Genomic DNA, 15,951 nt, shown 5'->3' with positions numbered 1-15,951 from the left:
GGGTATCTCCCCGACTGGGGACCTCAGGTTTCCCTTCTGAGAATCTGGGGCACAGTGTTCCTTAGACTCGCCATCGAATCTGTGAGCCCAGCCCAGTGCCTGGCACACAGCAGGCACCCACTAGATGCTTGTTGCGGGGGAGGTGTCCCCGGCGCGGGTCAGGGTCAGTGAAGTAAAGGTTTCTGAGGCCATTTGAGTAAGTGAAAGGGCTGGATCAGCCGTTCTGGAGCTGGAGCCAGAGAGTGTGTGTCGGGGAAGGGAGGTGAGGGTGGGTCTGAGCTGGAGATGGAGCCCCTCCCTCCGTCCCTCCCCCTCCCTCCTTCTCACTGACAGCACCGTCTGTGGGCAGCAGAGGTAACTTTTCACAGTTACCCAGAGAGGCCAAGGAGGCAATAACTGAGATGGGGGTTGAGAAGCAAGCCCCCCTCTGTCTGGGGGCGTGGGAGTGAGGACAGACCCCTAATGGCACAAGGGGCTTAGATCTGTGGTCACCCAGCCCCCAAGTGCCTCCCTTGGCCCTCAGGTTCTGTAACCTCCACCCTCTGCCCTTCTCCCATGGTGGGTGTCCTCATGGTGGCCGTGGGGTGGCTGACCCCATGAACCACGGACATCACGTGTGGGGGCCTCACTGGGGCCCCCGTTCTCCTGGGAGCTGAGATGTTATCTGGACTCATCCACTCACCTCTGGATGGCCCCCTTGCACGGTTCTTGGTTTGTCTCAACTCCACCTTAGGAAAGCATGGTCTCAACAACCAGATCCTGTAGGGGCCCCACCCCCTTCCCTCCGGGCCCACTGCTCTCCCTTCCTAGAACAAGATACCTCTTCTCTCGTTGTTTATGGCTTGTCTCCCTGAGATGCACATGCTCCGCTGAGACGAGGACCTCAGAGACGCGCTGTTCACAGCTCTGCCCTGCGGCCGGAGCAGAGCAGGTGCTTGAGGAAGCGATACAAGGCTCAGGTGACACACGCGGGAAGACAGGGCACGCCACAGGAGGCGGAGTTCGGAAAGCCTGGGGCCGGGTCTCTGCCTGTTGCTCTTGACCTCGTTCAGAGAAGTCTGATTGGTTTAATCGATTCACCCATGGAAATCACAAGAAGCAGACACAGACACACAGACACACGCACGGACACATGCAGACACACGTGTAGACATAGAGACACACACGTGGACATATACACACACGCAGAGACACAGACACACACACACAGGGCCTGAAGCCCCCTCAGGCCTCTGCCTTGATGTCCCTGGGTGCAGGCCGGGCTGGGCGGCTCGGGAAAGGGCCCTGGAGGAAAGGCCTCATCGGAGTCGAGGGGAATAGTTCTGGGGGCTTTTTTCTCCTAAAGGCCGAGGCTGCAATAAGCCAACGTTCAACATATCGGGAGGCTGGGGGGTGACAGGAACTACGTAGGAAAATAAAGCTGGTGCAGGACCAGACACTGTGGGCGGCCGCTGTCCACACAGACTGGTTGGAGAAGGCCCCTCAGAAAGTGGCGTTTGAAGAGAAGCTTGCAGGCAGGGAAGAGCATGGCAGCCTGGGGGCAGGGAGCCAAATGTCAGGACCCTGGGGTGGGGGTTGGAGGCTGGAGCCAAGTGAGGGGAGATTGGGGGTGGGGTTCACGTGAGGCCTCAGCCAGTGAGGACGAGGACAGAGGGACAGGATGTCTGGGCTAAGTCTGGGGGTGGGAGGTGGTAGCTGGACCACGTGCGGGCAGCTCCCCATCTGGGGCGCAGACTCGTTCTGAAGGTGGAAGGTTGCTGGGCTCCAGCAGGAGCTCCAGAGGGGTCTGTGGACGAGCAGATGTGGGTGCTGGGAATCAGGACCCTGATTCTGGGCTGCGGGTGGTCCGTGCGCACAGAGCCGTGGGGTGGACGGGCCCGCAGGCTGGGAGAGAGTGGAGAGAGCCGAGAGCTGGGAGGGCCACCGGGAGGTGGGGAGACGTGCGACCAGACGGGGGACGGAGAAGGAGCCCGTGAACCAGGAGGGCCAGGAACACGCCAGCCGGTGCTGCCTGGAGCGGGAGTGGGAGGCTGACCACCAGCCCGGACGTGGCCCCTTGGAGGTCACAGGTTGTCTTAACTGGACAGCTCTGCACGGCGGCGGTGGAGGTGGCAGGAGGCCTGAGGGAAGCAGAGGGCAGTGGGGACGCGTCTGTGAGCAGCTCTGCGTGCAGGGAGCGGAGAATGGGGTGGCAGCTGGGGGCAGGACAGGACCACCCTGAATTCCTGGATCCAGGGGAGGGGCCTGGCCCTGATGCTCCCCCAGGATGCTCACGGGGGAGCGACTGTCTCCATCCGTCGTCCCACCTCGGCTAATCCCAGGAAACGGGCCGCAGGAGGCCCCGGGTGCGAGGCTCGGCCGCCCTGTGCGGGGAGGAGGTGAGATGGGGCTGCAGCGGGGGCCGCAGGTCCCTCCCAGGAGGTGCCACAACTGGGCGGGAGGACAAGCTGAGGTCCCTGCTGAACCAGGGGAGGAGGAGGTGATGTCCGGGCAGACAGCAGGCTGGACACGGCGTGCAGGGGCAGGGTCTTTGGGGGTCTTCGTGTTTGGGTCCCTGGGGGCAGGGAGTGGGGGGAGCCGAGTGCCTCCTGCTTCTAGAACACCCCGCTGGCCTCCTCCCACTGCATCCCCCGCCCAAGCGGCCTGGCCCCAGTGTCCAGCCTGGCGTGGAGGACAGAGGCCCAGAGGGAGCCGCCCACCAGCTCAGGTCCTGGCCACTCCACGATGTTTTCCTGAGGGTGCCTCATCCCAGACCCACCGGGAGGCTCCTGGAGCCGCTGACCGCAGGCTATTCCGGGAGCTGGCCTGGGGCCTGGGCTCGGGCCAGCGGTGGGGTGAGGTCGTCCTCGGCATCCACCCTGTGCCCGGGCGTCACGGGGGTGTGGTTGAACCCTTGTTGGTGGAACCTGGGAACGTGGGCAGATTCCTGCCCTCCTGGCCTGCCTGGGGCTGTGGGGTAACGGGCTTGGGCCAGCGGGATCTGCTCCAGACGTCAGCCTCCTCCCAGCCAGCAGCGCCTCCTCGCAGGCTCTCTGGCCTCTCACCCACCCCGCTGCACAGTCACGGCCCGAGGGGTCATGGGAAAAGAGGGCTGCTTCGTTCCACCTTAAAATGACAGATCAGGGAGCCAAAACAGGAGGGAATAAAACAATAAAAAAGCTTGATTTTATTTTGTACATTTTGTATCACTAAATACATGATCTATATTCTTTTCTATCACATGTGGAAGACCCACAAAAACTGTCCCTCACTGACGAAAAGGCAAATGTGCTGGCATTCCAAAGTCAGATAATCCACAGTGTGTTCACTGAGTGTGTAGATATACACACACGTACATACACAGATACATATGCTCACATAATCTACACTCTGCTCACTGAGTGTGTACACACACACACACACACACACAGATGTGTAACCCACAGGCTGCTCATTGAACACAATGCAGTTTAACAAAATGGAAGTTATGCTTTAAAAATATCTCTACCTGGAACTAAGACCACAATGAAAATACTCACGTATAATTTTGGGTTAGGAAGGAAACCAGAAGAGAATTTTCAGACTATTTAAAAATAAGCCCAACGGATAACAGTGCCTACCAAAACCTGTGTGACCCCACGGACGGGGTTTGTAGCGGAAACTTGGAGCGATAACACACTTACCAGAAATGATCATGAGTGGAGATAAGTGAGCTAACCTTCTGTTTGGGAAACTAGAAGAACAATCAAATAAGCCAAATGCAGAAGGAACGGAGTCCAGAGAACAAACCAAACCAGGTGTGTCAGAGAAGAAACCGGGGCGCTGGCTCATCCAGTGGAGAGATGCTCCTCTCCAGAGACGGCGCGTCCGCAGGTCCTGACATCTGATCAAGGAGAGGAAAGAGGAGACAAAGTAAGGCCTTTAGGAGCGAGAGCGGAGACACCACCAGACACAGGGAGGCACTGAAGTCCCAGGAAAGACGGTGCCCGACCCATCCCGTCACATTGATGATGCGAACGAAACAGGTGTTTTTAAAGAAAAACTCAAACAACCAAAATTGACTCGAGAAGTCCAGTCGTCCCTCAGTGTCCAGGGGATTGGTTCCAGGACCCCGCGGGTCCCCAAATCCACGGATGCCACGTCCCTTATAGAAAACGGCCCTGTGTTTGCATATGACCCGCACGTCCTCCACACACTTTGAGTCGTCTCTGGATGAGTTATAACACGCGATGCGTTGTCAATGGTTGCTGGGCTGTATTGTTTGGGGAATAACGACAAGACAGTCTATCCACGTCCAGTACAGACGCAGCCATCGCAGGCCTTTCCATCACGGTTGGCGGAACCGCGGACGGGAGGCCAGCTGGACCAGAAAGTGGAGGTGGACTGATCCTCGCAGGAGAAACTGGAAAACGGTCGGTATTTATTCCTAAAAATGGAAGTCAGGCCGGTTTTGCCTGATGCCTGTGTCAGACTTTCGAGGAGCAGACACTTGGCATGTGAAACGTCCCGGGCACGCGGCACCCCACATCCCGTCTCCAGAACTGATCCCCACACGCTCTCTCCTTCGGATGACTGATGAGAATCTCAAGCCCCACATGTCCAAGACGGAAATCTGCCAAAGGTGGTGGAATCAGCCTTGACGTAAATCCCATTAACCCAATTTCAGAATACGCCCCCGATCAGCACTTCTCACCAGCACCCCCTGATCGAAGTCACTGTCTCTCGCCTGGACTCTTGCAATAGCCTCTTAGCCGGTCTCCAGGGTCCCATCCTCGCCCCGGCTTCCCTGGCCCCCACTGCCTTGTCTCCACACAGCAGCAGAGCCATCCTATTAGGACAAATAGAACAGGTCGGTTTCTGATCAAAGCTCATCGATTTCTCTCCATCTGAAGTGCTGACCAGCCTGCAAGGCCATCCACGGCCTGCCCCCACCCCCACCTCTCCAGCTTATCTGCACTTCTCTCTCCTCCACTTCCCAGGCGAGCATGCTCCTGCCCCAGGGCCTTTGCACATGCTGTCTGAGGCTCTCTTTCCTGGGCTTGCTCCCCACTCCTTCTGGATCTCCACTTTCACGCCACATCCCATCAGTGACATCTTTCATCAGAGCCCTCGTCCTTCCTGCTCGTTCTGCGTAGCCTGTCACCACCTGACATCACTAGTGATTTGTGTGTCTTCGTTTACACGCTGCGTGTTTATTCATGTCACTCTATTTTCAGCCAACTCAGAGGGAGACCTTGTGTGTCTGTGCCCTGCTCTGAGCCGGGTGGGGCTGGAGACCCGCACTCCCCACTGTCCGTCCTGCAGAAGAAGACAGCTCGACGCCAGCAAGGCGCTCGCAAGAGACCAAGACAACACTTGTTGCTGCCCCGTATCAGGGAGGAACGTGAGCTGACAGTCATTATCTTATATAACTGGGTGCCCTAGAATTTTCAGAACAATCACACTTTCCTTAACGGAAAATAGAGCAAAGGCAGAGCTCCACGGAGCAGCCGCGGGTCACATGCTGCCCGGCTGTGGGGGGCCGGCCGGCTCACGGTTCAGATGCTCACACGCAGGTCGTAGGACCAGTCATTGCAGGACTACAGGTCACAGGTACGAAAAGGTGCTCGTCGACGGTCAACAGGACCCCTCAGCAGACTGAACCCGTGTCGACGAAGCGAAAAGCAGCCCCGAGGACGGCGCTGGCCTGAGACCAGGCTCCCCAGCGCGGGCGGAGTCTGCTCCTGGGCAGGGAACTGGCCGTGGCCCGCGGTGCGGTGCAGGTTCGAGTCTTCGGAAGATTCCTGCGGTGGGTTAACCTTTGATCACAGTTTCCACGCTTAGCGCCAGGTGGGAGACTCGCGGGGGGTGCGCGGTGCCCTGTGAATCCTAAAAGTCCATGAGCATCAGCCCCTGAGGACGGGAAGGAAGGGGGATGTGCTCCAGGATCTGTGCTGAATCCGTTGGGAAGACCCCTGTGGCCCGGGGTCAGGGACCAGGTGCCCCCGTCAACTCCGGCCACACTGGCCTCCCCTTGGCCCCAGAAGTCGCCTCGCACGGCCCCCTCGCCCAGCTGACTTACTCTTCGCCCCCCCGGAGGGCCCTTCTGTTTTAAAGACGCTGTGTCTAGAAGGACGGGTTCCCTTTCCCACCCCCGAGGCTGGGCCGGCTGTGTCCTGGGCTCCGAGCATCGACTCTGCCCCCCAGGGGTCCCCAGGCAGGACCTGCTCCCCAACTCCAGGAGGAGACCTTGGTGCCGTGGGCCAGGCCCTGGGCGCCGTCTTCCTCAGTCCAGGCCTTGTGGGGCCCCCAGAGGCCTGGACAGCAGAGGCTCTGGCCGTGTTTGGAAGTATTTTCAATAACTATGACTTGTAGGCTTAGCCATCGGGCCGTTGCCGTCAGCAGCTTCTCGATAGGAGTTCCAGGCGCAGGATCACGTGTGTTTGAGCATCTTAAGTGGGGGCTGCATCTGGCTGGTTCCTTCTCGCCCCTGAATCCCTAGCAGGGGGCCCAGTGCAGGCAGTGGGTGCGCAGCAGATGGCTACAGAACTGGACGGGCTCAAGCGTCCGTTATGATCCCCCCGGACGGCTTGTTACTGAGCACCCAGGATGCGCTGGGTGAGGAAGATACAAGGGACAAGAGGCGGGTGGGGTCCCGGGCCCCCTGCAGCCACAGCTGACCCAGAGGAGAAGCAGGCGCCGGTCACCACAGAGGATGGAAACGGCAGCAGGACGGGTGCTGGGGGAGATGGGAGGTCTCCCATCTGTGGTCTCCGTGTGGTGTGAGGAGCCCGAGGTCTAAGGGCTGGGGCCCAGCCCTGTGTGCAGCACAGAAAGCACTCAACAAACACGAGTGACTGTTTCCCGTGGCCCTCCCTTCTGAGTGAAGGTTGTCAGCTGAGCAGGGACGTTCACGGGCTGCTCACACTGAACATACGTGTGCAGGGCGTCTGCACAGAGCTGGGCCACAGGAGCCCGTGCCATGTCCTTGGTCCTGGGGAGTCTCAGGGCTTGGGGAGCTGACGCAGGGGTGCAGGATCTGGGGGCTGGAGGTCTCGGCAGCCCAGAGAACGGGTGGGGAGACTCGCCCAGGGACTGTGTGAGCAGGCCCTGAAGGACGAGGGCACCCAGCAGAGGGGGAAGGTAGTGACGGGCCCCTGGGCACAGCGTCCAGTGTGCACCCGGCCCACAACCTGGGGCGTGAGGGATACGGAATCTGTGCCTCCGAGGGGAATGGACACAGGGGGCGGCTGCATGCCCTGCTCTCCCAGAAGCCCTTGTGCGGCTTTTGTGGGTCCCGGTGCTGGCTGCACCGTCTGCTGGGTCTGCCCAGCTGTGGGTCTCAGCAGTGCCGAGTGTGCGCCTTCTTGTGAACACACTCGTCACGACGGAGACGCTGTCACACCCAAACGGAGGGCGGGCGGCAGTATTTGGGCTTGAGTCGTCCAGGGGCCGTGACCCCGGGTGGGGCCTGGGGAGACGGGGACAAGACATCAGAGATGCTGTCAGCTGAACTGTCCCCTCCTTTGGATAGTCGTGGGACGTTACCCTGCCGTCGCTCGCTAACCTGAAAGTAGGAACCGATGATACTCAGGACATATTTTTATCTCCAGGTTCCAGTGACATCATTCTGCTTTTTCCTGGGTATAGGGGAGTAATTTGAGAAGGAGGCATTTTGTGAAATTAAAAGGCACTCACCAAACATTTCGCGCATGAATGTAATCAACAGGTTTGGTGATTGGAGATGAAAATGCAAATATTAGACAAGTGAGACTTGACATTCAGAGGAAAATGCAAGATTCAAGTGAGAATAAATCACAGCGAAACTTCTTATTCGGAGGCCTCAGATTTTCGGGTCTAGAGCCAAAACCCCACGTCACACAGAGAGGGGGATGTCGGGAAAGCGGGTGTGCTTCGGAGGCGCACGGACCCCTGCAGCTCCAGGGCCCCGATGGCGCCACCAAAACCCCCACAGCTGCAGCGACAGCTTCACTTAACGCAGCCCGTGGTGAGGCTCATTCCCTCTGCCCTGAAAATTCCACATCTCCTCCTGTTGGCGGGTGTGAGCCCCAGGTGAGCCCCAGGTGAAGCCCCAGGTGAAGCCCCAGGTGAGTCCCAGGTGAGCCCCAGGTGAGCCCCAGGTGAGTCCCAGGTGAGTCTGGCACAAGGTCCTCCCCTGCAGCTCTCTGTCCTCTGCACACTCCAGGCTCTGCCCGGGGGACATGCCAGAGGGTCCTCGACAGCCAGCCCTGGTCACAGAGGATGCCCGCCCTTGACTCTCAGCGTTTCCATGGAAACAAGTGGATCCAGGATGCGGCCGAGCTCCCCTTTCTGGGGACTTGGAGACCACAAGGGCAGGGGCCCCGCATGTGACATGTCCCCTGGCAAAGGGCACCTCGCTGCCACTGTCACCCAGGGGACGGGCCTGGGCCCACGACTGTCCAGCACATCTGGACGCTCCGTGTTGCTGACAGGGAGAGCGTGGGGCTGCATCAGGCTGTGAACGTGTCAGAGGTCGGAGGCGAGGTTCCTCGTGGATCCGCCTGGAAGCAGCTGCCGAGCAGGCTCTTCACGTTGGCAGGTGTGCGCTGGGTCGGCATTTGGGGCTTTGTGGGCCGTTTCCTGGCTGGGCCCCAGGAGGGCTGACGGCTCTGCAGAAAGGCGACTGCGTTTCATGATGCTTTGTCACCCTCTGTGCTGTCGCTCTGGGGATGGGACTGTGGCGACGCCCTGTGGACTTGGCCCCGAGTCAGGTCCCTGCACGACGGTCAGAGTTTCTCTCTCACTGACGATCCTGCTGGTCAGGCCACCACAGCGGGAGAGGCCCTGGGCCCCCGGAGTCGTTGGATGTGGCCCTGATGCAAGGAGGTCTTGCAGGATTGGCTGTGCCCTCGAAGGGACCTGGAAGGGCGTCTGTTCCAGGCTTTGGCCTCCCTCCTGTCTCTGGGGGAACGTCCTCGGCCAACCTCACTCTCTATCAGAAGACGAACAAGATCAGTCCTCGTTTGTCTGAGCTGCTCCCGTCCGGCCCGTCGAGGGGTAGAGGCCGACCTCGTTCTCCTCGCTGGACACCTGTCCCCAGTGCCCTGTCTGCCGGGGCCCCGCTGAGCCGCCAGGACGACGAGGCAAAGAAAGGACTTGGAGGGTCAGCTGGCGAGGGGGACAGGGCAGAGCTCCAGGAGGAAGAAGGACCCAGAAGCAGAGGACTGAGGTGGGAACTGGGGCTGGACAGGTATGTGGGGTCCAGACCCTTCTCTATGGGGTCCACGCAGTGGCCCCAGGTAGGAGGAGAGCAGAGCACCGAGATCCCCCGCTCTTTCTTGAAGGACCTTTGTTCCCCGGGTCTCAGGGTCAGTACCACGTGGTCCCTGCTTACGCTGGCCCCAGCGTCCCCCATGGCCTGGCAACCTCTCCCGGCCCCTCTGGGCAGAGCCTGCTCCAGCTGCTGCCCCCAGACAAGGTCTGACTGCGTCCTTGCTGGAGCCTCAGTGCGGCCTCTGTTTCCCTGGTGGAGCCGGGAGGGGCCCTGACAGGCTGTGTGGACACCGAGTCCTCTGTAGGAGGCGCCTGGCCCAGCCCTCAGGGGCCTGAGGGACGGGACCCAGGTCACCTTTGCCCCTCCCTGGAAGATGCAGCCTCCTTCGCGGTCTGTCCCCCACTTCCCACTTGAGAAGGCAGGCGCGAAGACCTGAACGGTGTTTCAGAGGCCCCTGCGATCTGGACTGTGAATAAGGGGTCCCGGTCGGGGGGCAGCAGGAGAGAGGGATGCAAATTCACTGAGGGCCACGAGGACTCCACCACGATGGGCAGCTCTCCGGAGAACTCCACCCCTCGGTCCCGGGTCCCTCTGCTCCAGGGCTGGGTTGCCTGGCCTGCCCGCACGCCTCCGCTCTGTGGGGTGGCCCCGGGAGCCCCCAGCAGCCTCACAGGCCTCACGATGCCCGCAGCACGTGGCCTGCTCAGGACAGGCCATGCCAGGGTCCAGAATCACTCCCCCTGACCCTGGCACACGGCCGACCCCGCGGGGCAGCAGAGGGCCGGGCGTGACCGAGGGTAATGCTCTCTCCTGCATTCCCGGGAAGTGACCTCTGGAACCGTGTGGCCTGTGAAGCGACGATGATCCAAAGGGCTCCCGCGTTTGGACACTGATGAGGCCCCGGGACGGTGGAGACCCCGGAGGAGGAGCCCGTGCGCTCTGTGCTGCTGGACCAAGAGCCCGGCGAGCACCGGGGTTATGCGGACGGTATTTTTAGCACCTGCAGAAACAGCAGCTCTAAGCCACTGACCGTGACAGAGGCAGATGTTCCTGCTCCTTCCGCCCTGCTGGCCGCCTCGCGGCTCACCTCGTGGTCTCTGTTCCTAAACCAATGATGATGCACCAGCTGTGCGCACCTCCCTGTGGCGTGGAGGTCACAGGCTGGCCGGCGTCAGGCAGGATGCAGGAGAAGTCGTCCTAGTCTGCTCAGCTGCTGTAAGGAACCCCCAGACTGGGGCTTAAACAGCAGACACTCGTCTCTTGGGGGCCTGCGGGCCGGACGCCCAGGACAGGGCACCCGCGGTCGGTTCTGCTGAGGACCCGCCTCCTGGTCACCAGACGTCCATCTTCTCACTGTGTCCTCACACGGCCAAGGGACCAGGAGCTCCCCGGGGTCTCTTGTTGTAAGGGCACTGATCCCGTTCACGCAGCCCCCACGCTCCTGACGTGCCCTCCTTCCGAAGGCCCCACCTGTACCATCAGGGTTCAGTCTCTGAGTTCTGGGGACACGGACACTCAGCCTGGAGCAAAAGTGGTGCAGAAAGACGCTGGGTCTCCTCTCATCCCAGAGTCCAAGTCCAGCACTGAAACCAAAGGGGCGCTGACCCCCGCCTGGACCAGCCACGGCCCTGCCCACCTGCCATGTGAACAGCACAGCGAGGGACGGGGGGAGCCTGGAACCCACAGGAGCCCCCAGGGGACCAATTCACGACAGCAGAGGGGCCGGAGGGAGAGGCTGTGAGTGAAGGTGGACGACCAGCTAGCTCCTCTCCAGGCAGAGAAACCCAGAGGGGCTTCCTGGAGGAGTCTCTGGAGGAACCAGAACCCCCTCCAACCCACTGCCAGCTCCTCAGGCGTCCTGGGCACCCCCGCATCTCAGTCAAGAAGGGGACCATCACCCTGTCCATCTCTTTGTCCGCATGATGGTGCATGGGGTGTCCAGCTGGCTTCCCGTTGTCCTTGGGGTTGGTTGTCCCCACTGCTGGTCCCTCTGGCCTCCTGGACTTCTGCCCGAGTCTTTCATTCGGGCCCATGTAGGACCTTCAGCATCTGTGGCAGGAGGGGCCCAGCTTGCAGACGGGGGTGTTTTATGGTTCACGGGTCACACAGCCTCGGCCGCTGGAGCCCACGAGAGGGGCTGTGACCCAGTAAACCTGTATCACGGACACTGAAAGCTTAATTTTGTATGATTTCCACAGGAGCAAAGTGTGTCCACTCCCTCCTGGACCCCGGCCCTGAGCCCCCAGACGGCCCGTCTGGACTGCCCTCAGGGGAGCGGCCCTGGACATCAGACCACAGGCAGCTCCCCTGATGGGCCGGCCGGGCTGTGGGTCACACTCCGCTGGCACGTTCCAGCCCAAGGGCCAGGACGGCCCCGTGCAGGCTGGGTGGGCTCAGCCCTGGGGGGACACAGTCCCGACCTCCTGAGGACCCTGGGAGCAGGGGGTCGGTCACCAGCTGGGGAAGAGGCCACGGCTGCCCAGGCTCCCTGTGTGAGAGGTCGGCCTCGGCTCCCCGGGGCTCATGTAGAGCTGTGCTCGCGCCTCAGAACTACGGGGCCTGGGCTGGCGGAGGTGGGGGGTGCCGCACAAAGGCTTTGGGACCAGAAGGCAGACCCAGGGCCCTCCTGACTCAGGACGCCTGCCGGGCCCCTGGAGAGTAGGGAGAGTCTGTGTGCGCAGGGAAGCCCCTCGTGCCCCCCACTGCCCCCAAGATCTTCCCGGGGGAGGGAGGAGGGGGTGTGGGCGCTGACGCAGTGATGGGGTCCAGCCTCAGCTGAGGGTCATCCCAGGAGCCGTGGGCCTGGGATCGCCCAGCCCTAACTGGGGGCAGCGGTCAGGCCCCTGGAGCCAGCCCCTCGGGCCCACCCCCGGCCTGGATGGCGTCCTCCTATGAGCCCTGGCACGGAGTGCCCCCCCGGGATGGGCATGGTGGGGAAGCCGGAGGTGCTGGTCCTGCCCGTGCGAGGCGGCTGCCGGAACCGGAGCTCAGCCTTTGCTCCCCTGTCCTTGAATGGGCCGCAGACACTTGTGTCTGCTCTGTTACCGTCGCTCAGAGCAGGATGGCGAGGCTAGATGGGCGCAGAGCGCGAAGCAGAGCCATCTCTGCTGAGGCCACATCCCACCGCAGCCGCGTCTCCCATCCCTTGAACCACCGCTCAGGCCTGGGGCCTCGCGCTGTCTGTCGTGGTGCCAGCGGATCTGATCAGTGGATCTTCCTTTCCTTCTGGAGCCTGGATGTGGCAACGAAACGGCTCTGCCCGCATCGGGGCTGCCGGAAACCTCAGAACAGGGCTGAGGCACAGCGCCCGCCTGCACGTCGGCCCTGCCACCTGGCACCGCCTCCCTGGCCCCCTTGAGTGACTGATCCAGAGCCTCTGGTCCTCGTCCCCTCCCTGCACCCTGGGAACACCCTGTATTACACCCCGGGGGCCTTGTCAACAGTCAGGCCACCTGCCCTCGGGCCTGGGGGTCCATGACGTCACGTCCTGTCCTGACCACCACGTGTCAACCGCCCTTCCTGGGTACGAGGAATGCGGGATGTGGGTGTGTTTGCTGGGCCACAGCCTGGACAAGAAGTTCCCCCACATGCTGACCAGTCCACCAACTGACCAGTCAAACCTCGGAGAGACGGCCGACTTCCCGGGGGCCAGCCGTCCTGCTGAGTTGCTGTGTGACCTCGGGTGAGCTGGTCAATCTTTCTGTGCTACCGTTTCTACAATATCTCAAGCAGCATGAAGGACGATGCAAATGTGAGGTGTCGTAATCGTACGAGATGGCTTGTTCTGTAAGACACAGATTATAGATCAGACTTTGGAGGGACCCTGGGAACCCCGAGAGGAGCTCAGTCCCTGCTCCTTGAGGACTGGGAGCTGCTCGTCTCCTTCATGGTGGCAGGACCTGCCAGCCGAGGATGAGGACAGGGGCCCCATGGGGGAGTCGGTGCAAAGAGTGTGGTGTCTGGGCAGGCACGTGCACCACACGCGTGCACACGGCTCTCTGTGTACATGCACACACACACGCACATGTGCAAATGCCCACATGACATACATAGGCACACACTCACACAAGCAAATGTGTGCACATATTTACCCTCACAGACATGCATGGATGCGTGTACCTGCACACATGTACATGCATGTGCACTATGTTCACATGTGTGTGTACACACTAAAATGTGTACACACATATACAGACAGCCACATGCCCCTCTTCACTTCAGCAGGACCCACGCTGTGAATCTTGAGCACACGCGGGCTCAGCAGGGAGGACATTCACGCTCCAGAGCCAGCAGCAGCCGCCAGAGGTCCTGGGCTGATCCGGAACCTGCCTGGGGCGTGACTCCTGAGAGACAACGCGTTCAGCACGCCCCTCCAGCTCCTGACACAGCCCAAAGCCCGCACCACAGAGGCTGGTGTCCTGCTGCCCCCACGGGACCAGGCTCCCCTTCCCCACCCCGAGACTTGCAGGAAGTCCTTTGTCGACTTCTTCCGAGTCTCCTGGGAACAAGAGAAAACGCAACGTTTCAGCGATTTGAAGACAGAGGCTCCACCGCGAGCCCGGGTTCTAGAGGATCCAGCTCTAAACCCACGGAGACGATGAACTCAAGTCCCGGGACCGAGACAGCATCTCGGCTCATTCTGGGCACTGGGGGGTGGTGGGTGCAGCCTCTCTGCAGACCCCCGGCCTCTCTCTGTGGGCCCTGGGGGCTCGGGGGCTCCTCTTGGCCCCGAGGGGTGACAGCGTGGAGCAGGGTGGCGGGGTGTGTGTCAGGGGGAGAAAAGAGATGCTGACGCTGAATCCTCCTGGGCAGGAAAAGCAACCTGGGGAGATGCCAAGGCCTTTCCAGGGGGAACTCCTGCATCTCCCAGAGGTGCGGGGGCCGTGCCCTGCTCACCTCTCCAGGGACTTGGGAAGGACGGCCTGTGTCCCACCGACACAGCCCCCAAGGGCACTGGGGCCTCCCTGGTCTGCTCGGCCCCTGTGCAGGGGGCCAGGGGCAGCTCAGGGGAGGGGACGTTCCCGGCACACACCAGATATCCAGTCAGTGGGGCCACACTGGCTTCGGTCAGCACCGGCCGTGCGAGGCCCCCAGAGCCCGGGGACGGCTCCCCACAGCAGCGCCAGGCAGAGAATGCCCAAAAAAGACCAGCAAAGCCATTAGGCCTGAAGCACCTTCCAGCTTTCCAAAAAAAAAAAAAAAAAAAAAAGGCAGGAACTTTTTCTCCAGGCCAAGGAGAGATTCGCTCAGGACAAATGCAGGGCGACGATCATTTATCATCAGGAGCCTGGAGGGTGCAGGCAGCCCCGTCCCGGCCGCTCGCCTCAAGGTCGGAAGCTTCTGCTTTCCCTCATTATTTCTATTTTTAACAATTGCGTTCAGTCCTCTTACAAAAATAGCGAGAGGTGAGAACATTTCAAGCGCTAACATGCCCCCTTTGTCAGAAAACTGCAGGGATGCGGGAAAAACCGGCCAGGACACGGGGGCCGTGGTCGAGTCCTCCACCACCAGAGCCGAAACGCCCTGTGATGCTCTGATCCACCGTCACTGCACAAGGGGTAAACTGAGGCCAGCAGGGTAGGCACACACCCCAGGGCATTCAGGGAGTGAGGCCCAGGGCAGCGGGTACTGTACTTCTGAAATGCAGGCCCAGGTGGCCGCAGGGAGCCCGGGTCCTTGGGCCAGATGAGCAGGGAGCAGGGAGCAGGGGCTGCCCCCACAGCCCCTCAACTCCCCTGCCCTGAATCATAAACAAGGCGCCATCCCTGAGAGCTTGGGGGCCCGACACTGGGCACCGTCCTCACACGGAAGTTAGGACGAGCTCCTGGGGAGACAGCTGAGAAGTGTGTGCATGTGTCCATGTGTCCATACACACGTGTGCTGTGTGAATGGTGCATGCCACGCATGTATGTGCTCACTCGTGCACACGTGTGTGCGTGTGTTTGAGTGCACGCATGCACGTGTGTGTCAGGATGTGTCTGCAGGTGCACAGCCACCCCCTCCGGGCCTGGGCGTCTCTGCAAACTCTGGACGCCCCAGCAGCCCCTGTCCTTCCCCACCTGCAGGCTGCGCATCAGCCCTGATTCAGGATTCTGAGTGGACCTCGGGGCCGGGGGCCGGCTCAGCCCCACCTGACAGTGAGCATAGTCAGTCGGGCCTGTGCGTCTGGAAAGTTGAACTCTTCCTGCCGCCCCCTGCGTCCACACTCTGCTCCTCTTTCCCACGTCCACCTAAAATGCACGGTCCAGCTCCAGGCCAGAGCCAGGATGCTGGGCCTCGTAAAAGAGACAGGAGGAGACGCAGCCATGAGGCGGCCGCGTGGCAGCCCTGCCACCCCAGACCAAGTGACGCCAACGCCCCGGCTACACGGTGGTGACCAGGCACCGGGCACGCACCTCGAGCGAATTCTAAAATGTTCCAGAAGCCAGGGACGGCCTGTGTCAGTTCCCCGTCGCTGCCGCACTGGTGGCCCCAGGATCCAGCGCTGGACACGGCAGCATCGGCTTCTGCTTCCCGTGGGTCAGGTGGGTGGCGTGGCGGTGTCCTCGGCCTCACGCCTCTTGTGGCTCAGCCACTTCCCAGCTCACTGGCCTGCTGGTCGCTGGAGGTGACTCCAGGGCACACGGGCCTCGTCAGGAGGGAGACGGCGGCTACAGCCCCACCCCCGCCTCCACCCGCCCTGTCAGCTTCTGTCAGGAGCAAGTCCTGGGTCCCCGCCACACCCGCGGCTTGTGTCC

This window comes from Equus przewalskii, chromosome 12 (assembly GCF_037783145.1).
Source record: "Equus przewalskii isolate Varuska chromosome 12, EquPr2, whole genome shotgun sequence".
NCBI classification, from domain to species: domain Eukaryota; kingdom Metazoa; phylum Chordata; class Mammalia; order Perissodactyla; family Equidae; genus Equus; species Equus przewalskii.
Note: the sequence above shows the minus strand (reverse complement) of the source record.